The 24018-nt window shown below is 34.8% G+C and overlaps 1 pseudogene; it reads left to right on the top strand.

Annotated features, from left to right (window-relative positions):
* The first annotated feature begins 3358 nt into the window (after positions 1 to 3358).
* On the top strand, positions 3359 to 20133 carry LOC109104122 (annotated as a pseudogene).
* Positions 20134 to 24018: the final 3885 nt, after the last annotated feature.

Here is a 24018-nt window from a genome sequence, read left to right as displayed (position 1 = left end):
TAAATCAGTCATCAGACACATACAGTGACACGATGACTCAGAGCCTGACCCAGACACGTACAAAAACACATGCAAGACGTCTCATTTTAAGGGAAATAACAAACTCATCACGTCAGCTTCCTGCAAATGCGTCGCGCGGTGTGTGATGTATTGCCATGGAGACCGTGCTGACGACAGTCTGCTAACACATACAGGCAGGCACTTCCGTTCTGCACAAAATAAGATGAAATGTCCAGGCGATTGCTTCTCCATGTGTGCCAAACATGACACTTACTGGTGGGTCATTTGTGCTTTTTTTAGTTGCATACATAAATACTTGTTCTATGTGCTTTTCTTAGTTCTCTAGTTCTTCAGTAATCAGTCAAATATGTCAAATATTATTATTAAGATTTTCTTTTCACTCACATGAAACACTTAATGTAGACAATATTTATTATTTACTTATTTATTTTTATGTTTATCTATGGTATGCATTATGTTCTAACCATTAAATATTTAATACTTCAATTATACAAATCAATATACAAAATTGAGGGGTACCACAGTGGAAAATGGACAAAAAAGTAGTTTTTCTATTAAATTATGAGTTTCTTTTTACAAAATGCACATTTCTTTTACAAAATGATGCATCCAATCTTAATTTCCATCAAAATCTGCCATACACACATACAGACACATATACACATGCACACACACTCGCTGTTACAGTCACTGAAGGCTAACTCATCCTCATTGTCATCACATGGAAGAGCCAACTCTGCACTCTTCCTATTGCCCTTTCCGTGAAAAACTGCTGTATTCATTTTCTGAAAAGAATAAATAATGTTCTTATTCATATATAAATACAACTATACTACAATAAATACTTCAAAAGTAGCAACTATACTACCATAAATACTTCTGAAAGTGGGAAAAAGTGTTTTGGAGGAACATTCAAACATCAGTTTACTTAAAAACAGCACGTCATTGACAACCTTAAGGCCGGCCCTTTTAATTACCATATTGCAATATATTGTATTATTATTATTTTTTTTTCAGAATAACAAGGAAATAAGTAGAAAATAATTGTAACTCCGTAACATAGAGGGTTAAAACCCTTTTAAACACCCTTTAGAGCTACTTTATGTGTTTAACAAAAGAGATTCTGATTCTGGTGATTCTATTTCCGCAGAAGCACATTCTGTCCTGGGCAGCAGGTGGCAGTATAATCTCACTGACAGGTTCTTGGGTTTAGCCGATGGAGGTCATTAACACACTGTACTTCACTCGTGCAGGTAATATTTTGGTATACCTACATTATGGCATTAAAAAGCTTGTGTGTCTCTAAAGTAAAAAACAAACAAACAAACAAACAAACAATAAATGTATCCTTTCATAAATACACATCACCAAACAAACAAACAAACAAACAATAAATGTATCCTTTCATAAATACACATTCCCCTGTTTATCTGTGGGTGTGAAAGAAACTTAAATTAAATTTAAATTAAATTTTTTAATCATTCTGTGTATATTGGCCTGTGTATAAAGTCACAAATGAAGGCTTAAATTCTCCTCAGGGAATGTCAATAACTTGCAACCAATATTGCTTGGTGTTGAAAGATAGAATAGGCACTTGCTATTTGTAACAATATGTTGTCTTTTCTTTGGTTTCAGAATATGATCTGACCAACATTGTGCTGCAGGATTTCACTTATTAAAAAAAAAGTTTCCCAAGAGTATCCTGAGCTTAAAGCAATAGCTAAATCCAAAATGAATTTTGTGTTTTTCTGAAAATTTACTCCCTCTCAGGCCTTCCAAGATGTAGATGAGTTTGAAATGATTGTTTCTGAAGGATTTATTTCTTACAAACACACTGCTTTTCACTTCACAACACGTTAATTGATAGACTGGAGTTGGGTTGTGGATTAATTGTGATGTCTTTATCTGCTGTTGGTCTCTCATTCTAATGCCACTCATTCTCTGCAGAGGATCCATGGTGAGCAAGTGAAAAAATGCTAAATTTCTCCAAATCTGTTCTGATGAAGAAGCAAACTTATGGGATGCCCTTATGGAGTAAATTTTAAACCCAAGAGCAGAGTGCTGTAAGACTACTGTGCTACAGCCCCATCACACAGGTAACCTGTTGTTACACATCCTGACTAAACTGGCTACTCCAGGAGAAAGAGGATAGTTTTGAGCAATGTTTGTATGAGCTGAAGTTTTATGAAAAGACTGAGACTGAACAATATGGGCAATAACAAAAAATCCATGTTATCTTTCTCACAGTAACCAGTGACCTGAATGTGTATGTGTTTGTGTGTAGACTAGAAACATACATGTTTAAGTTGTATATATGCATTTTATGTGCTTGGGTCCTGACATATTGCTTATGTTCCCTGTCAGTGTTTTAGCTTTCTGTACATTCTGCCCGCAGAGCTTGTCTGGATCTCTGGCCATACATTTTATATGTCAGAAAATGTCAACAAATGTCAACAAAATCGTATAAAAATAGTTCTTTCCTAGAGTATTACCAATGGCAACAGACACAATTAAATGCTAAATAAAGCTGTTTATGTGTGTAAACAAACAAGTAAAAAACATAGTCCTAAGTTTTTCTATATCAAGTTAATACCTTTAATGTATGTCTTACGAGTTGGCTGCTTGTTGGTTTTCACAAGAATTTTACAAGAATTGCTAATTTGGTCCTGCAAACCGCTTTGACATAATGTTTTTACATGATAATTTGACAAAGACTAAACGATGGATGCAAGAACCCCATCATCAGAAGTGAAGTTTGACAGGGATTATGTTGGATTGAACCGAGACATGATAAACATTGAATCTCTTTAACACTTCAAATGTGGTCTCTATAGTTGGATTGGCACACCTGATGTGAGATTGTGATTACCTGTACCTAGGCTATATAAAGTAAATTGTGTTCAGCAAGGACACATAAAATTGATCGAATATAATGTTACAATGTTTTTGATGTTAAAAAAGAATTATATTTCAAATAAATGCTGTTCTTTTGAACTTTTAATTCATCAAATATTTTTTTTAAAGTATCACGTTTCCACAAAATAAATAAATAAATAAATACACAAGATGATGCTGAAATTTTTTAAAAATGTAATTTTTAAAAGTATTTCTGTATTTTTAATCAAATAAAGGCAGCCTTGGTGAGCTTGCAGACAGTAAGAAATACTATGCTGAAGTATAATATTGGCAACCATTTTGGTGATTTGGTGACAAAATAAATACCGAGACATTTGTCCAAAATATCTTTTCTTATTTTCCACAAACAATGTGAGAAATGGCAGAATTGATTGATTAGCTACTATTATTTATTTAACTCAACAGGTGGAATAAATGTAATTGATGTCTAGTCCTGACGTCCATGCGCTCTCCAGTGGGCAAAAGTGTGAGCTGTGCTGGCTCTAGGACCCGGTGTCCCCTCTTGCGTCTTTTGGCTACTTGATGCTCTCCAGGCTCACGCCTAGGCTATATTCATACAAGCCGCTTCAGCCCTCACTTGAGCAGCTTAAGCAATACAGACGGATTGTGTGTCGTGACTCTTGGTGACCGGGGGACGCCTTTGGATTGTTTCCGTAAAGATTCATAGAAGAAGGCATATCTCACTTATCAGTAAGCTCACGTGCCAGTCTATATGACTTTGCGCGCGCCCTGGGAGTTTCCGTGAATCTACGGATGAGACGCCTCTGGAACTTTTCTTATTTCTTTGTCTCAAAGGAGCTGCGCTTCGGTAAAACGAAGGTAATTTGTTTTACATTTTTTGTTTGGTTTTGTAAATTATCGATCAGTTTCCTGGGGCTGTGAACATTTTGAACATCTAAACTTGGCCACAGTGACAGCGACAGTTTTATACACCATTCTTCTTCTGTTTGAACAGTTTTAATTGATTTCATTTAAAAATGTAAAAACGCTGTAGGTATAACAGTATTTGCAACAGTTTTAAAATGTAAAACTTTTGAAACACAATGGCTCGCTGCCTGTCTTCAGTTTATGACAGTCAGTGCGCGCTCTGGAAATATGAATGTGCGCAAACGCAAAATGCTTACAAGCAGAAATAAATGTCACTGTAAGTTTTGCCTTGATTCATTCTCAAATAAATAATTTTTAAGACTGACCTGAAGACGGAAATAACTTCTTTGGCAGGGAATAACTCAACAATGAATCGGCTATGGGGTCATTCACATGGATTTCTAATCTACCTGTTTCTGCTGGCTTTATGGCGTGCATGGTAAGCAAAACAAAATACTCTTTTTTTTTTTCTCAAGAGAGCATGCGGTTTTTTTTTTTCTCAAGATAAATCCCAATAGACGTGTGGTTATCACAACCGCTCTCTCCGTCGTGTTCTCTTTCAGAGTCAGTCAAAAAGCTTTTAAATATGTTTGTCACCAAACATATTACAATATTGCTAGAAATAAACAGTATAATTATATATTAAAGTAGACATAAATTAATAGCCTAGTGTAAAGTTAATATCACATCACCCAAAATTCAAATTCTGTCATAATTTACTCACCTCATGTTGTTCCAAATTTGTATAACTTTCTTTCTTCTGTGGAATATAAAATACATTAAGAGAAATGTCATTATTTTTTGTTTTAAGTCCATAAAACGGAAGTCAATGGTCACCAATACTGTTTGGTTACCAACATTTCTCAAAAAAATCTTCCACAGAGGAACATCAGTCATACATGTTTGGAAGGACACGAGGGTGAGTAAATAATGACAGAATTTTCATTTAAAGGTGAACTGGCCCTTATACTGTATACACTATTAATTCACGATTTAAAGCAATGATCTGAGTTCAATGCAGTTCATTTTAATAGACAGCATGTTGAATTATCACCCAGATAATAATTTTGATAACATTTTAAAGCAAAAACCATAATGAAGGCAACTTGGAATAAAAGTAAACAAGATTATAGACAACAAATAAACAGTTTTTTTCCACAATTATATTATATATACATACATACATGTTATACATAAGACTAGTGTGATACAATCAACAGAAATATGAGTAAAGTATTTCTGCACACTGACACCACTTGAGTTACTAAACGTTACACTAACCCTGATGTCTTAATGAGGAATTCAGTTATTTTTTGAAATATTAAATTCAACCTTTGATTGAATTATTTTCTGTGGTAAATGACATTGAAAATACTTGTGATTGACCTTCATTTATACTAAACATTTCTGTAACATTTTTTTTTTTGAAAAAGTCAATATTATCATGCTTATGGTCACAAAATAAATAATTACACACACAAAAAAATAGCTAATTATACAAACTTATATGTAAATATGCACACACCTAGAGGGAATCATAAATAGATTGGCTGTTTGGAGACAAGTTTGCTAAGATGAAGTCTCAGGTGTTTTAGTACAGCTGTCATGCTTGTGCTTTTGCCAGATGGTCGTCCTCTCATAACTTTATGGGACAAGGTTTGTAGAGAACAGCTTTTTCTGCATGCAACTCTGTAGCCTTCATGTTTATGTAACAGACTTTTGAGATGCCAGATGTATCTTGTGTAGTTCTGAGACAGACGTATCCGGCTCAGATGCCTTTAAAAACAACATTACCCTCTTCACACGGATCTTGGACCGACTGCTTGATGGCTACGACAACAGGCTGAGACCTGGTCTTGGAGGTAAGAACACCTTCGGAATTAGTCCTGTTTTACAATTCCTTAAGTTGATATTACAGTTATATGCACTTTATGATGTGTTAATGAGCAAAATTACTGTGATTGTGTTGTTTCTGTTTAGGAATTTTATAAATAGCACAACAAGAAAAAAATAATGCCTGAAATATGTCATTATGTGTACAACATTTAAGTGAGTCATTGTTTATGTGCATTGTCACTCTGACCTGATTTTACCACTGATAAACTAATTATAATGAGGTGTTGATGACCTGAGAAATTTCGAGCCACGCCTGACTGAATAAGCCAGCAATCTCATCTCCACTTCACAATAAACAAACCCTGCCTGTGTAATCTGCCAGTGTTAATATGTATTTATGTAACCCTTGCTATTGTTTGGAAGCTCTGAGCTTGGCAACATAAAAGACATCATGGATCGAGCGACGCCCACCATGAGGCAAATAGATTTCTTGTGAGTGTTTTTGAGATTTAGAGAGACTAGCACACAAAAACGTATTCACAGGAGTCAGTGGACATGCGGTCGAGCCAAGAGCCAGAATGAAGTGTTGCCATGGTTCCACTAAAGATAAGCTAAAGTAATAATGCACTCAGATTTGAAAAAATCTTTTTTTTTTTTTTTTTTACTCTATGTGATTTGAACCCCAAATTAGTTTCCCTTCAACTGTGAAACACAAAGGAGATCTCAGGCAGAATATTTGAGCTTTCGTTTTCCATCCAGGAAAGTGGATGCTGATTTATCAAGCTTCAAAAAACACCGGCATTAAAAGTACACATGACTCATCAGCTATATTCCAAGTCTTCAGTAGTTTTATGTGAGGAGCAGGCTGAAATTTACGTCGTTCACAACCATAAAGCACATTATACTTGAGTAGACTTATAGACGAGGAGTTCCTGGTTGATAACATTGTTTCATTTTGCTGTGTAACATAGATCGAGTGACAGAGGTGAAGACCGATATCTATGTGACCAGTTTTGGACCAGTATCAGATACAGACATGGTAAGACATCCCTCTTCTCACATCAGATGATTTGTGTGCTTTGTAGTGAGAGTCAAATAATATTTATCAGAAATATTTTATATTTTCCTGTTGGTTGTCTCACTATGTCTCCTTTTATACCACATCATCTCTCTCCATCTGTTGTCTATTCATAGCATTTGGTACCTGCTGATGGCTAAAAGCTTTTCTCAGTACTCTTCTTTTTCCCCACTTCACACTGTCTGCTCTCAAATATTTAGAATAGAGAAAGAGATGGAAGAAAAGGGATTTTTCATTCATTATGTATCATCTTTTACTGGCCAGTGGTGTGTTTTCTAAACCCCACTGAACACTCTCACTATCCTGTACTAGAAAAATCTCTGTTCGTAAAGACCGTATTATGTCAGGACGATCATCACACTGGGTATTTCTGTCATGTTTTTTTGCGGGGTGCTCTTGGGAAATCTTGATTTACCAGAGTACATTGCTTGAATCTGCAGTGTATCTCCAGTTCTCCAGTCAACACCTGCGATGAGTAACCTGTCAGACTCTAGCGAGAGATTTGCATTATTTTGTAAATAATATCAAACACAACACTGCTCTGTTACTTCTCTTCTACAGATTTCTACAGTATTAATGTGTGAAAGTTGTGCATCCTAAATAATGTTTAAATGTACGGTACCTTATCTTAAGTCCTTAAGTCTCTTACACTCATCAAGGCTGGATTTAATTGATCAAAAATATAATAAAACAGAAATATTTTTAACTATTATTACAAGTTCAGATACCTGTTTTGTATTATTTCAATATATTTTATAATATATTAACAAATTTTTATATATTTTAAAATGTAATTTGCTCACACTACACCAAATCTGAACCTTCACCACAAAAACACCAATAATCATAATCACATTACCAAAAACAAAATAAATAAAATATGTGGCCCTGGACCACAAAACCAGTCATAAGGGTAATTTTTTTTCTGAAAGCTGAATAAATAAGCTTTCCATTGATGTATGGTTTATTAGGATCAGACAATATTTGGTCGAGATACAACTATTTGAAAATCTGGAATCTGAGGGTGCAAAAAAATCTAAATACTGAGAAAATCGCCTTTGAAGTTGTCAAAATGAATTCTTAGCAATGCATATTACTAATCAAAAATTAAGTTTTAATATATTTATGGTAGGAAATTTACAAACTATCTTCATGAAACATGATCTTTAATTAATATCCTAATGATTTTTGGCATAAAAGAAAAATCGATAATTTTGACCCATACAATTTTCTTTTGGCTATTGCTACAAATATACCCCAGCGACTTAAGACTGGTTTTGTGGTCCAGGGTCACATATGGTGATTTGCTGCTTACTGTTATTTTTAATGTTGAAAACAATTGTGTTGTTTAATATTTTTATGAAAACCATGGTACATTTTTTCTGGATTTTTTGATGAATATAAAGTTCAAAATAACAGCATTAATATGAAATATTTGTAACATTATAAATACCTTTACTGTCACTTTTGATAGACTGAATGTGTCCTTGCTGAATGAAAGTATTAATTTCTTTCAAAAAATACAAATAATAATTTTTACTGACCCCAAACTTTGAAATGGTATTGTAGATATATAAATTATGGCCTATACAGATTACAACATTACATGTTAAATACTAAGATAACTTTATACCATACTGCTATTTTTTTTTCAATCCAGACCGTTTACAATGTAATGTCCAGGATAGTTGGATTTCTTGACTTTTATTTTAGAAGAAATAAAAAAAAAAGATTTCTATATTATCAGCTATGCTCTGACCAACAGTGAATTTTAAAGGGATCATGAACTGAAAAAAATTGCCTCTCTTGTTATTTACACTTCGTGCACGAATTGGTGGGTAAACAGGCATGATGTAGAAGCATTATGCCGTGGCCGGTCTAATGAAAATGCTTATAAATAGTATGCCAAAAAAAACAAAAACTAGTGCATACGATTACGATACGAAATTTGTTGATGTGCATATGATACACAGTTTTCACCTGCATATGATAGAAATTTGTAGACGTGCATATAATATGCAGTTTTCATGTACATATGATACGAAATTTGTAAACGTGCATATAATATGCCGTTTTCACGTACATATGATACAAAATTTGTTGACGTGCATATGATACGCAGTTTTCGCCTGCATATGATATGAAATTTGTAGACGTGCATATGATATGCAGTTTTCGTGTACATATGATACAAAATTTGTTGACGTGCATATAATACGCAGTTTTCGTGTACATGTGATACGAAATTTGTTGACATGCATATAATACGCAGTTTTCGTGTACATATGATACGAAATTTGTTGACGTGCATATAATACACAGTTTTCGTGTACATATAATACTCAACCACACAACAACCCACCACTACCAACCATTAGCATAAAAAACACACAATAAACAATTTACACATATTAACATTGAATTTTTGTTTTTATTTGGCGTACTATTAATGCGCACTTGCATGAGATCGGGTTGGTTTATCCATACTTTTATGTTATAAAATGGCACATTCCACAACCTGTTATTTTAGAAGACTTGCTTCAATATAAGCTCGTTTTAGACTAACAAGAAAGTTTTGAGCTCTGAAACCTACAGAATGTTTTTATAACACAATGACCTCTTATATGTCAAAAGATCAAGAGAAATTTGAGTTCTCAGTTCATGAACCCTTTAAAGAAATAATAATATTGCTGTATCTGATCCTGATATGGTCAAAGATATACAAAATCTTCAGTATTACATCTAGTGTTGTTTCACATAGATCTTGCTTTTTGCCCACTTCCCTTTGAATGATCAGTCTAGTGTTCCACAATTTCATGTTCCTTTGAACATTATAATGCCTTAAAATAGACATATACTATGGAGGATCACAAAAGCAGGTTATTTTTATCAGTCTGACTGTGCCACTTCCTTCAGGCCGTGTGGTTATGATATGACAGAATGGAAAGTGACAAGTATTGTCTTCTTGCTTGAGGAGTTCTCCTGCATAATGGAGGGTAATGTTGCAAGACGTTAGCAAGAATATCAAATGATCAGGCAAGCTTTCCTGAAAGTTTGTTCGAGATAAAGGTTTTAGATTTTATAATAGTGCTGGAATTTACTTAGTATGGACCCATAATAGGTTTGTTCCAAACAGTATGATCGTGACATTGTGAAAGCTGATGGAGGATGGATGGAAGAATGCGAAGGAAATGAAGCATTACAGATGGGCTCTGTGAGTGCTGGGGAGCCCCGGCGCTCCAGTGACAGCATGTACTGTCACACAATATTATTTTTCCTGTATGAGTGTGGGAGTGAAGAAGTATTATCTCTTACGTACATAACATTGTGTTTTTCTGTCTCTGTGCTGCCATGGAAACTGGATGCCCGCCTTCACCCCGGGGGTCGGTGCATGTCAGCGCAGTGCCTGAGGGATTGGGATATAATGCTGTGATGTGAAGCGCTTCTGACACTTTGCCACTTTCTAGTACTATAGAGAGGAAGATGAAACACACATTATACACAGACAATGAACATATTGAGTGAACTGAAAAGTTGCTGACACTTACTGAGGGAGCCCATTCAGTGTTACTTTTAATACCTTTTATTTAGCTGTCTTTGAAAGGTTTACAGTGACATCCAGTGTCTGAGACCTCGTTTAATATCTGAGATTTAAAATCAAATTTCAGTTGCATTAGTACATTTCATACCTGTACACACAAATACCATCCATTGCCCATTTTGTATATGTTGTATATAGTCTTTAAATATTTTTTGTATATTATTATTTCTGATTTACTTATTCTATTTTTATTATCTGTGTCTTGCCTGTCACTGTCTTTCTGTTGTGCTGTGGAAGCTTCTGTCACTAAAACAAATTCCTCATATGTGTAAACATACCTGGCAATAAAGCTCTTTCTGATTCTGATTAAATCTAGAAACAAATGATATGCCATTAAAGCAAAAAAGTAGAACAAATAAATACTACAGGTATATTTTAATACTCATTAAATATACACTACTATTCAAAGGTTTAGTGTCAGTAGGATTTTTTTCCCCTCTTTTGCTCACTAAGGCTGTATTTATTTGATCAAAAATACAGAAAAAACATTAATATTGTGAAATACTGTTAAAATTTAAAATAACAGTTTTCTCTTTTATATTTAAATAATTAAAATGTATTTAAAATCTAATTTATTTCAAATGTATTTAAAAACATTAAAATGTAATTTATTGTTGTGATGGCAAACCTGAATTTTGAGCAGCAATTTTTCATTATCACATGATCCTTCAGAAATCATTCTAATATGCTGATTTTCTGCAGAAGAAGCATTTCTTATTATTGTGAATGATACATTTATACTTGATACTTTGATACATTTTTATTAGGATTCTTTGAATAGAATGTTAAAAATTTGAAATCTTTTTTAACATTATACATGTCTGTACAGTCTCTTTTGATCAATTAAATGCATTGATGATGAATAAAATATTTGTTTTAAAAATTAAACTCAACTTTTCAAGTGGTTATCCTGATAATATATTTTTTAATTAAACCAAACTGAAATAGACTAACGGCAGCATTCAGACTTTGGATCCCACATTGAATGTAGATATATTTTCTGTGTCAGGTATATTTTGTCTGATGCACACATCAGCACTGAAGAATGTCTTGCACTCTTGCACTCTTATCTCCCCTGTATGTCACTCTATTCTCAGGAATACACAGTGGATGTGTTTTTCCGTCAGCGCTGGACAGACGAGCGACTGAAGTTTAACGGGCCAATGAACATCCTGCGTCTCAACAACCTGATGGCCAGTAAAATCTGGACTCCAGACACTTTCTTTCACAACGGCAAGAAATCTGTGGCTCACAACATGACCATGCCCAACAAACTACTGCGGATTATGGAGAACGGCACTCTACTGTACACCATGAGGTGCCCCTGTACTATCAAATAAATTAATCGAAATAATTACATAATTTGCTGAATAATTCATCAAACTATTTATATAAAAAATTCATTAAAATTTTAAGACCAAAAACATTTTCTTAAATGTATACATGCATGTGTATTTATATGTACATAATAAATATACACAGTACACACACACATATTATGTAAACACAAACTTTTATCTTGGGTTCGATTAATTGCAGTTAATTGTTTGACAGTTCTAAGTTGCTTTTAATGTTTTTGAAAGCTGTTATGTCATCAATGTTGAATTTATTTGATCAAAAATACAATAAAACAATATTGTGAAATATTATAATTTAAAATAACTTTCTATTTTAAGATAATAATGAAAAAGTAAAAAATTTAATTTAAATTACATAACACACAACTAATAAAATAACATAAAATAAATTACTTTACGGTCACATTGGATCAATTAAATGCGTCCTTGATGAATGGAAGCATTTATTTTTTCAAAAAATCTTATATATCGTATAATTAACAGTAAGCTTGAATTACTCTGATGGTGGGAAAATTCCTTTTTATACATTTTAGTCCTAGTAAGAATACATAATTTTAAGGGATGACTGTTTTATGATGTTTGTGTATCTTGTGCAGGTTGACAGTGCAAGCTGAATGCCCGATGCATCTTGAGGACTTTCCAATGGACTTCCATTCCTGTCCACTTAAATTTGGCAGCTGTAAGCAAAAATGTTAATCATGTACTTTATTTCCCATGATGCTTACTGTCTGTCTGTGCCTTGGGTTTTATTAAAAATATATTGTGTCTGTGTGTAGATGCTTACACTCTGACAGAGGTGACGTATGTTTGGACACGTGATGCCACCTTATCGGTGGAAGTAGCTCCAGATGGTTCTAGACTTAACCAGTATGACTTAACTGGACAAACTGTTGGCAAGGAAACCATCAAGTCCAGTACTGGTAAGACATTCGCAAGCAGTCAGAATATTATGGATCCAAATGCTCCTGTCCATCGTTCTTCTCTCTCTGTGTTTCTCTCCTGCTGTGTAGGTGAATATACAGTGATGACTGCCCATTTCCATCTGAAGAGGAAGATTGGGTACTTTGTGATCCAGACGTACCTGCCTTGCATAATGACTGTCATCTTATCCCAAGTCTCTTTTTGGCTCAACCGAGAGTCTGTCCCCGCACGCACAGTTTTTGGTGGGTGAGCATGTGTTGTGTAATCAGAACATAATGTGGAAAGGCTTTGAATTCAGTTTACTACGGCACATATTTATTTGTTGGCTGTGTACATCTTTTCGATGGAAAATCAATTTAGCATGCTGATTTTGTAGTTCTGATTAAATTACTGATGCAGTCATGGGTAAAGCTGATGTAGAATGTGTACAGTTTTTGATTTTCTCTAGCAATTTCAATTTCCTTCAGAACTCTAGAGATGAATTTGAAATGGCAGCAAGCGAAGGCAAACAGCTATAAAAATTGGCCACCGTGTGTATTTCTGTGTTTTTGTAGGTGAAAAATTTGCCCAGTTATGTACATGAATGTGTGTATTTTTGTTCATTCAGTGGGAGGAAGCCTTAGCATCCAAAAACACATTTAAATTAAACACAGACTCACAGGGGGAATTCGCTAAGAATGAAACACTGATAGCGTCTTTTATTCACACGCTTTGTTGTTATAGTGGCCAATTCACTAAAGGAATTATGCAAATGAGGTAAACTATCATGAATTGCTGAACGTAATTTGCACACCACAATTCTACATCTTGCATCAGTGCTCAGTTGCTGGGGGGTGCAGTAAACTACCCGTGTATGGTACACTTTACTGGGACTGTGCAACACCACTCCACCACTGTGATACAGGCACCTACTGTAAATTGGCTCTTTAAAATGCTGGTTATATGATCATTTGGTCATCATTTGATTAGTTAATGCTGCCATGATGAAATAATAAAAAAATCACAATGGCAAAATTGAATTATGCACTGTGCAGCGCAGTATTAGCACAGATAGCAAATGGCTAATCCAGACTGCACTTTTATTTATTTGCAGGAAAACTGCCAAAATCACAATGGTTTAACATTTGAAAATAAAGAAATTGTGTTGTGGTTTTACAGTTGTACTACTATATAAAATTAAATGATTTTTATTAAACACCAAATTATTTTATTTTATAGTGTAAGTATAACACTATTACAATATATCTCTCACTATGACTGAATTTATTTGTTCAAAAATATAATAACAATATTGTGAAACATTATTAGAGTTTAAAATAACTATTTTCCATTTTAATGTATTTCAAAATTAAATTTATTTAACAGCGTTCCCACGGGTCTTTGAAATTTTTGAAAGTTTGTGAATCTGAAAAAAAAATTTCAAGGCACTAGAAAGTTTTTGAAAATAAACATACATAGATACAGGTCCTTGAAAGTGCTTGAATTTATTTTGTGCAAGAAGTTTTCTGGAAAGAAATTTCATATTATTCCCTCTGGTCCACTAATGTGTTATTTTGCCAACACTTTGTGGCCTATGCGTACTAGCTTGCTTGATTTAGCCTACGTTAGATATTCGCATTTACGTGTTATGTTAAGTGTTTCCCACGTAAGGTACTTTGTGTTGTACGTTGCCATGATGTTCATGCACGCACAAAACTACTACTATGGTACCTCAACATTTCACAGACACACCGTGAAATTAATGTTGAATTGCTTTGCTTGTTAAGATAATGTAAACCCATGAGGCAAGAAAAACTTAAAAGCATATTCATATATCATAAAACCTTGGTTACATGAGCCTAAGCTCTTTTAAAAAAAATTCATGCAAAATAGGGATGCCAACCATTCCGTATAATATGGAATTGTCCCGTATTTAAGGCATCAGAGAAGCGTTCTGTATTAAAGCTATACGGAATGCAGTTTGTCCTGTATTCGCAGGCATATGCCGCATGGCCATCTAGACCATACAAATAACAAATTAATCATTCTTTTTGCACAAATCATTGTTTGAATTGCGAACGTAGCCACTCAAGGAAGGCTTTAAGACCCATAATTCCTACTTCACTCATGCTAACAGCAATCCCCTTCACCATCCGTGTTTAGATTTTGCCAAATCAGTTTGGGTGAATGCAAAGAACGTGATTTTTGATCATAAGCACACCATCCAGCTAGACAAGAAAACATACAATCTACCTGAGGGAGGACGTCTTTCAGTAGGCCTATTGTAAGTTAATATTGTTAAATAAAGAAACAAAATCACACATTTTTTTAAAAAAAATTAACTCCTAGCATATTCCTAAACCTGGACCTCATTAATATTGAAGAACAAATTCAAGCACCAAAAGCAGACCACACACTCCAAGTTCTCTTTAATTGAAAAATATTCATTTTCATGAATTCATAGGCTACATGGTTGCAATACCATTTTAGTTCAAAAATGTAAATGTCATTGTTTAAAAAAGAACAAATATTTTGAGCGACAATTATTCTGTCCCTTATTTTCCTACAAAGAATCAGAATTGTCTCTTATTTTTTATTTTCCGAAGTTGGCAACCCTAATGCAAAAGTTAATATCAGATTGTTTTAGAATACAGTATAGGATGTACTGAATATTCTTCAGTTTTATACAAAACAGAAATACGACAAATAGAATATTAGATTTCTGTCATATGGCCAAAAAAGTGCTTTTTTGCATAGTTGTGTTTGACGCATGAAAACTGTAACAATGTATCTTACAAGGTAACACGATGTAACTTTGCTCTCACTTGAAATGTGTCCTCACATCAAGTCCTTGAATTTGAAGGCACTGGACCTGGAAAGTCCTCATTGAATTAGAAATCAAAAAAGCTAACCAAGCCGCTGAATAAATGATCAAATAACCAATTATCCAAAAAAAAAAACATAAAAAACGAACATAACAATTTAAATCATATTCAATCCAAAACGAAGATAAATAAATATAAACCGATAACAATAATTACAATAAAATAGTTTTGAGCTGGTTCTTGTAATGACTTGGGAATGATCTATTTTCTTAAACTCATCGTGCACTTTATGGTTACTGAAAGAGGTTTGAGCTGGTTCTTGTAATGAGTAAGCTCTAACTTTTCAAGTTTTTCCCCAAATCGTTCTGCCATAATGGTATGTATTGCATTTAAACAGATCTTCAGAGTAAAAAGTAATTTTTTATAATGATAAAAGTCAGTTTATCATTATTTATATTTTCCTTGCAGATGCACTACTGTATAAAACCACCCCAGTCGTTCTAGAAGGATTCATTTTTTCCAAACAAAGCTATTCATTCCTCAACTAATCAAAATCCCAAAAAAAATCCACCAGAAAAAAAAAAATATAAAACTAATAAAAATATAAAATCTTACAATTTTTTGAACCCTAATATCTTTTCTCCCCTAATATCTGTTGTAATGATGAATATATTTGGATTGATTTATTTTCCCGGAGGATGAAAAAAATTCATTAAGATTGTCTACAAAAAACAGAAGAAAATAAAAATAAAAAGAACAAATTAGGTCAAATTACTCAAAATTACACAAAACCAGGGCATTTGTGATTACACGTGTACATCTGTTCTACACCCCTCCACACTCCTACAACAAAACTAACGTGAACGGCATTAATGCTGGTAATTATCTGCAGTGAGGCATGCTGCACTAATGCGTTATATACATTGCTCACTGAGTTTTTTTTTGTTGTGGTTTTTGTTCATATTTTTGTCTAGGTGTAACTACAGTGCTAACGATGACCAGCGCTCGAAACTACAGCTCGAAACTCTTTACCAAACAGGTGGCCTATTCGTGCCACTGCCACATGGACTGGTTCACGCTGTGTGCTATGCATTTGTTTTCTAACTGCTCCTCATCGAGTTTGCCACAGTAAACTACTTCACCAAGCGCGGCTGGGCCTGGGATGGCAAGAGCATTGTCAATGATAAGGTAACCATGACGACACAGACCAGGCTTTGATTTTGAACACATCAGCACATCCTTTGATTATATTACATTGAAAATGAAAATTAATTATATTAAGGAAAACAGAAAATCAACAATTCAACATACATCAAAATAAAAATAAAAACAAAAATTAAAACAAAAATTAAAATTTGTTGAAAATGTACTCACCCTCAGGCCATCAAAGATGTAGATGAGTTTGTTTATTCATCTGAACAGATTTGGAGAAATGTAGCATTACATCAGTTGCCCACCAATGGATCCTCTGCAGTGAATGGGTGCCATCAGAAAGAGAGTCCAAACAGCTGATGAAAACATCACAATAATCCACATGATTCCTGTTGCTTCTGATCAAAATACCAGTCCATAATCCATAATGACATTTCCTCCAGTAAAAAAAAGTCCACTTCCTGTTGTCCTCTCACATCAAAGTCAGATTTCTTTAGAATGAGTGTTTGATCTGTGCATATTTCTCTCCTAATTGACCATTCGCAAAGAGTTTGATTGACAGGCGATCTGAACAATCAGAACGCGGATGTTATGTGCCGCCGCTGCTATCCGCCATCTTGCCTGACATCTACGGCCGGGGGTACCGACTATCAGATTGTCCCACCAAAATTATATTTGCATTGTTTTAAGGGTAAGTTAAACTATTAAACTCTAATTAAACTATGACAGGTCCTTCACTGCGACACTCTAAAGTGATGAAACTATGGCGCCATGTGCTTTTTAAAATCATTTTCATAGATTTTATGTTATATTGTCAGCTCGGAAATTATGTAAATGTGCATGCCCTGTAGCCGCTGCTGTAACATTATCCCTTTTAACCTTAACCACAAATCAGACAAGAGAGTAGATTCACTTGGTGGACTTAAACTTGAAAAATGGTGTGCTTCGTGGTTTAAATAAAATACTTTCTGATGTTTGTTCATGTTCATTTCATGCATTTAGTACATATGAAAAGACGATCGGTTCACGTGTTTGAATTAGGCAATACAGTGATCTGTCAGGACAGATTAAAGAGCCACAAAATGGTATTTATTGTTTGAATTTCTTTAAAAATTACAAAATTGGAAAGCTGAGAGTCCTGAGACCTTGTTTCATAACAGAAGTAACCTGCTCTGTCTTTTCTGTCGGTGTGTTGTCAGTTTCCTCTTTGCTCTGCGACTGCGGTGTATTTTTCACTGCGTGAGAACATGATGTGTAGTGTGAGAGCGTTAAACGAGCATTGTTTGTTGGGGATGGCAACAGTAACTAAGGAGGGCGGGTCTTTGCAAACGGTCAATTCACACAAGACAAATTTTTTCACTGGAGAAAGCAATATTATGGACAGAGGACTAATTTTAACAGGAAGCAATGGTTTGAAGTTAAAAATTTATTTATATCTCAATGACAGATTTATTACAAACATGTAGCTTTTGTTATTTGATGGATTGGAGTGGTGGAATACTGTCTTATTCTGGCGGCACCCATTCACTGCAGAGCATCCACTGGTGAGCAAGTGATGTAACATTTCTCCAAATCTGTTCCGATGAAGAAATAAACTCATCTATATCTTGTATGGGCTGAGGATGAGTACATTTTCAGCAAATTAGATTTTTTGAGTGAACTGTACTTTTAAACTCCCATCATTTTGAACGCTGTCTGACATGGTGTTTTCCTTTTTTAATACTATTATAACATTTAGCCTAATATTATTGACTGATCGTGTAGCATTGTGTTAACCAATTCCTTCTGACTTCAGAAAAAGGAGATGTCCGTTATTAAAAAGAATAACGCATATGCAGTCGCTGTGGCAAACTACGCGCCCCACATTGCAAAGGACTCTGCTCTGCCCACTGTCTCAAAGAGCGCCACAGCCTAAACAAGCACTGAAGACCTTCAACAGCGTCAGCAAGATTGACCGTATGTCCCGCATCATCTTTCCAGTGCTTTTTGGCAGTTTTAACCTGGTTTATGCTTTTGGCTATCTCACATTTAAACCTGGTCTATTGGGCCACATATCTCAACAGAGAGCCTGGTGGTAAGAACATGGTGCCCTCCCAGTGAGCCATTAGCTATTGCATATACAATCATTCCTCTACTACAAAATTATAATAGCAGTTTTTGTACAAATTGTGTACTTTTGACGTATCTGTTTGGCAGCATTCTGAAATGAATGCTTTTTACAGCCTCCTTACAATCTTACCACTGCCAGGACAATTTAAGGAGCATCTTATCATACTTTAACGGAACAAATTAACTTATTTCCTTAGCTTTATTTTTGTATGTCGTTGTGTGATTTTTGAGTATTTAACTGATTTTTCCTTGCCTTTTTATGCAGTGTTTTCTGGCATTTTCATACAGACCTCTGTTTTTTATTTAGCTACATTTGTGTATTATATAATTATAAAATATCAACCTTCTTATGTCAATGTCAGTATTTTGGCTAAATTATGAATTAAGCTCACAGGTATTGTGTATTAACGACATACTGTTTAAAATGAAAGCGCATACATACTAAATGTGATAGCTGTGTTGTTTTGTTATAACTGCACTACAGTATCTGTAAGACAGATCACTGCACCTTTATATTGACTGATGTAGCATTTCAAGTCAAATTAAATATGGCACTTTATTTTCTGATTGCATATTAGTTTTCACGTACATCACGCAGCTGTGTATCTAATTCTCAGCCATAAGCAATGCACCATCAATGAAAGTGTACACCCACACATGGTTTAAAGGTAAATGATTCAATGAGTTTGTTTGAAGCACCACAGTGCTTTGTATTGTTGTGGACACTTTGATCCACGAGCACAGTCTCAAGTGGAATTAGCACTGCATCTGAGCCACTGCTGTTTCTTTGGTTCACAGTGAATGGAAAATGCTGCTGAGATTTTATCACATAGTTTGGGCAGATTTACATTTTTAATTTGCTTGGGTTGAAATTAGAGCAATATGTTGGTGTTCTGTATATGTTACTCAAACGGTGACGCTTTTAAGGTCCAGGCCACTGATACTGGCATTAGCTTAATGTTGCAACAGTGACATGATGTTGTTTATATGGTTTTTTTCAATATATGTCTATTGTAGCTTCATGATTAATGCAGATAATGGTTGTAATGGGCTTCTCAGTATGATATATTCGCCTAATGATGCTATGAAAATGGGAATCAAAATGTACTGTTCGCTCAATATATCATCTGTCAAACATTTTCAGAGTTTTCATTACTTACATCAACAATCCTGACAAGTGTAAATGCTTGAATGAACTACTGTGGGCTTAGTTTTAACAGCTTTTCAATTTGCCATACTGTTCTCAGTTTTCTGCCTGGGCAAAGAGACAGCTCCCCTGTTGACTGAAATAAAGTGTTGTCAAAGCCAGCATGGCTCAGTTACTCTCCTTCTGTGTGGGTGATCATGTTTGTGCCCCCTCCTTTTGCACTGTGCAACTCAAAAATGTCATGGTCCTTATTGCTAAAAAAAAAAAAAAAAAAAAAAAACCTCTCAGTTTCACAACCACACAGCACAAACAGTGTTATTTTAATATCATTGAAATCCTTTTATCATTTTTATAAAAATGTTGAGGTAATTTTTGTTTGTTTTTATGTATTCTGTTTTCATATTAAATTAAATGTTTTAGTAATCTTGTTGTGTTTTGTCATTTCTGTTTGGTTTTTTATTAATTTTTATTTCAGTTTTTTTTTTTTTTTGTGCATCAAGTTAAAGGAATATTCAGCCAAAAATGAAAATTTGCTGAAAATGTACTCACCCTCAGGCCATCCAATATGTGGATGAGTTTGTATCTTCATCAGAACTGCAGTGAATGGGTGCCGTCAGAATGAAAGTTCAAACAGAAAAACATCACAATATTCCACAAGTAATCCACGCCACTCCAGTCCATCCATTTATGTCTTGTGAAGTGAAAAGCTGCTTGTTTGTAAGAAACAAATCCATCATCTAAGCATTTTAAGGTTAAACCGTCATTTCTGGACAAAATAATACTTCATAATATATAATAACACATCCTCCAGTGAAAAAGTCCATCCCCTGTCCTTTCACATCAAAATCAACCAAAATATTTGTTTAGAACAGTTTTGGACTTTTTGTGCTTGTAGACAGTGCTTGATCTGTGCATATTTTTCTCCTTATTGGAAAATACGACTTTTTCTTTGGAAAAAGCAATATGGATAGAGGATTTGTATTTTATCTGGAAGCAACAGTTTGAAGCTAAAAGCCTTTTGATAACAGACCTGTTTCTCACTTCACAAGATGTTATTTGATGGAATGAAGTTGCATGGATTACTTAATTACTTGTGTTTTAAGTCTGATTCTGACGGCACCCAGTCCCTATAGAGGATGCATTGGTGACCATGTGATATAATGCTAAATTTCTTGATGAACAAACAAACATCCACAGTACATCTTGAACTATTCTTTTAAACTAAAAACAGAGAATCTGGCTGAAATAAAATAAGTTTAAAATAAGTTTTTCAGTTAACATTTATTTTAGTCAACAAAAATGCTTTTATGGTTTTAGTTTAGGTAACTATAATAACCATGGCACAAACCTAACTGCAGTCTAAATTTCACTCAGTGAAATGGCATTGTGAGCTGAGGTAGTGCTAGTCAATAAGCATCGATAAGTTCACTGTGTGCCAGCTGCTTCTTTTATTTACCTGCTCTTAAAAGCCTGCATCTGGTACAGTCCACTAGACTCCCAATCCATATTGTCTTTCTGCATTTCATTGCCTTTTCCATCCATCTCTTCATTCTGTCTGAGAGCTTTTTGTGTAGCTGACTCTGCTTTGACTAACCAGCAGAATTTGAGATTAGCAGCGCTGAATGAAGAACCAGGAATCCATGCACATTTATCTAAGATCTTGCTTTAATAGCATAACGGTGGGGCTTCCCAGCTCATTTCTTTTGGTTATGGAATCGGTATCTCCCTGTATGTGATACAGCTGTCAATGCCCACACAACGCTAAACAGAGACAGACAGTACTCCATTAACCTCCCCTCACTCCTTTGCACCTTCTGGAAAAGCATATCTTTGGGTACAAACAAGCATCTGTCAGAACAGATGTGTCCACTTGTGCGCACAATCATAGCACACACAAACTTGACCAGAGGGGAAACTCAAAAACTAAGCTGGATTTCATTTATTGGCCCCTTTTAAGGTGGAACTGATGCAGACTTCTTGTCAGGTGGCATTAACAAAGTGTTCTGCCTTAAGCGACGTCTGTGAGGATGTCGTGAGGGTTTATCAGATGTGAAAGATCACAGAGGCAGAGCATCCAACCAAGTGTGTGCTTGCTTGGGTCTGGTAACAGGCTGAAGCCATTTGAAGCCTTCACAAACACTGCCTAAAGTTTACAGTGGATTCCTCAGCTAACAATGTGCGCCGTGATGAAAGAGAAACAATATGAGAACAAAAAATCATTTATTCTTTCAAATAAAGGGAACTAATATGGTATTTACTTCACCTCTGGCACCTGTTGAGAATGTTTGAACATCTCTGATATGTATGCAGAGCTGCTGCTCCAAATTATAATTGTTTGTTTAATGAGAGTGTATTTCATTGTTTCCTAATTGCATTCCTCCTCTCCAACAGACTGACAATGTCACAGCGCTTTCCTTTCAAGATTTGATTTGTTGTCGCTTATGATAAATGAACAATCAGAAAGAACAAACAACTCGGTGGAATTAATGGCCGTTCAATGGGAATACATCGCAGCTATTGTTTTCTTTAGAGCATGGACATGCTCTCTTTACAGTACTTTACTGTAAACTTTAATGCTTGTAATCATTTACCTAAACAATTTTTTTTTTAAATCTGTATTTTAAATAAAATAAAATATGTGATAAAAAAACTTCAAAAATAAAAGTAAGTTAAAGCTAAATAGAAATATTCAAAATACTAAATAAGCCAAAAGGGTGTAACAAAATTACCAGACCTTAAACACATGTCATGAGACACTATGAAATTGGCCGTGTAATGCATAGAAGGTCAACACAGGAGCAGACGGAAAATCAGATTTCATTTGTGCCCATGTTAATGCATGCATGTTCATATGTGGGCTGAAAAAAAAAAATGACAGAGATAAAAGGTTGCTAGATGGCAGATAAAAAATAGGGGAAAGCGGGGAGAAATGGGGTTGGGATTCCTCTACAGAGAAACCAGCTGAGCATGAATAAGGAGTTGGTTGGGTTGCCTGGCAACAGAGGGGACATGCACAGGGCTTTGGTGCTTAAAGCGTGTGACAAAACTTGACTGTTTGTTCTCTGTGTCTGTGGGTATGTGTGTGTACTATATATATATATAGCATTTTAGGAAACGTTGTGCATGCTATTATAGCAGATACAGTAAATATAATTTATTATTGTATTAAAACTCTTTAACACTACAAATATTAAGGTTTTTTTTTTCAAGTAGATTACACTAAAGATCACTAAAAACTAATTTACACAGATGATATATGAATTTTTCAAACATTACAAATCCTGATTAGGTTGTGCTTGTAAAAGACCTCATCATACTGTTATTAAAATGTGCTTGTGTGTGTGTGTGTGTGTGTGTGTGTGTGTGTGTGTGTGTGTGTGTGTGTGTGTGTGTGTGTGTGTGTGTGTGTGTGTGTGTGTGTGTGTGTGCGTGTGTGTGTGTGTGTGTGTGTGTGTGTGTGTGTGTGTGTGTGTGTAGTCCAGCAGAGAATATCTCGGGTACGTCTCAGGTCCTCATCATTTTGTCTCACGATGTTAATGGCTGACAAAATAATAGAGATTTTTTCCATTCCTTTCATTTGTGTTAGAGCATCAGAGCACATCTGAATGCAAAGTACTTCACCATGAAGAGAGGCTGCAACAGAGCACTGGCCTTTATACTCAAATCATTCCAGCATTTCAAATGTTTTGTGAGAAATGAATAATCAAATATAAATTGAAACACATCCAACATATCATTACAGAAGAATATTACTATGAACTGAATTCATGTGATGTTCTGATACACATCTGATATTTCAAACTTTTGAATGACTTTTTGAATGATGTTATTATTTGGTATAGAATTCAAGGAATGATGACAAAGAGAAGAGGAAATTGTCTTGAGGACGAGGAGTCTGGAAAGTGTCTATTTCTGCTCTTCTTGCTGTGTGGAGCTCTCCATGGTGCTGACAATAAAGGATTATAAAGCTGAATGAACAGCCAGTTATATATATCAGGAGGTGAATGTCTTCCAGATCACGAAGCCATATATGGCCATGAATATTGCAAAGGTGTCTTAAAATGGAGCAGCAATGGCTATGTGTTGTAAAGGTCTGATGCTTTGAGATTTGTTCATCTGCCATGTATTATACACCATATGCACCTGAAGGGTCAAAATGGCATTTAGGATTTAATGGTTTTTAGTGGATTTGATCTTTTTTAACTTTA

This window comes from Cyprinus carpio, chromosome B13 (assembly GCF_018340385.1).
Source record: "Cyprinus carpio isolate SPL01 chromosome B13, ASM1834038v1, whole genome shotgun sequence".
In the NCBI taxonomy this organism is placed as follows: domain Eukaryota; kingdom Metazoa; phylum Chordata; class Actinopteri; order Cypriniformes; family Cyprinidae; genus Cyprinus; species Cyprinus carpio.
This window is presented reverse-complemented; position numbering and strand designations above follow the sequence as displayed.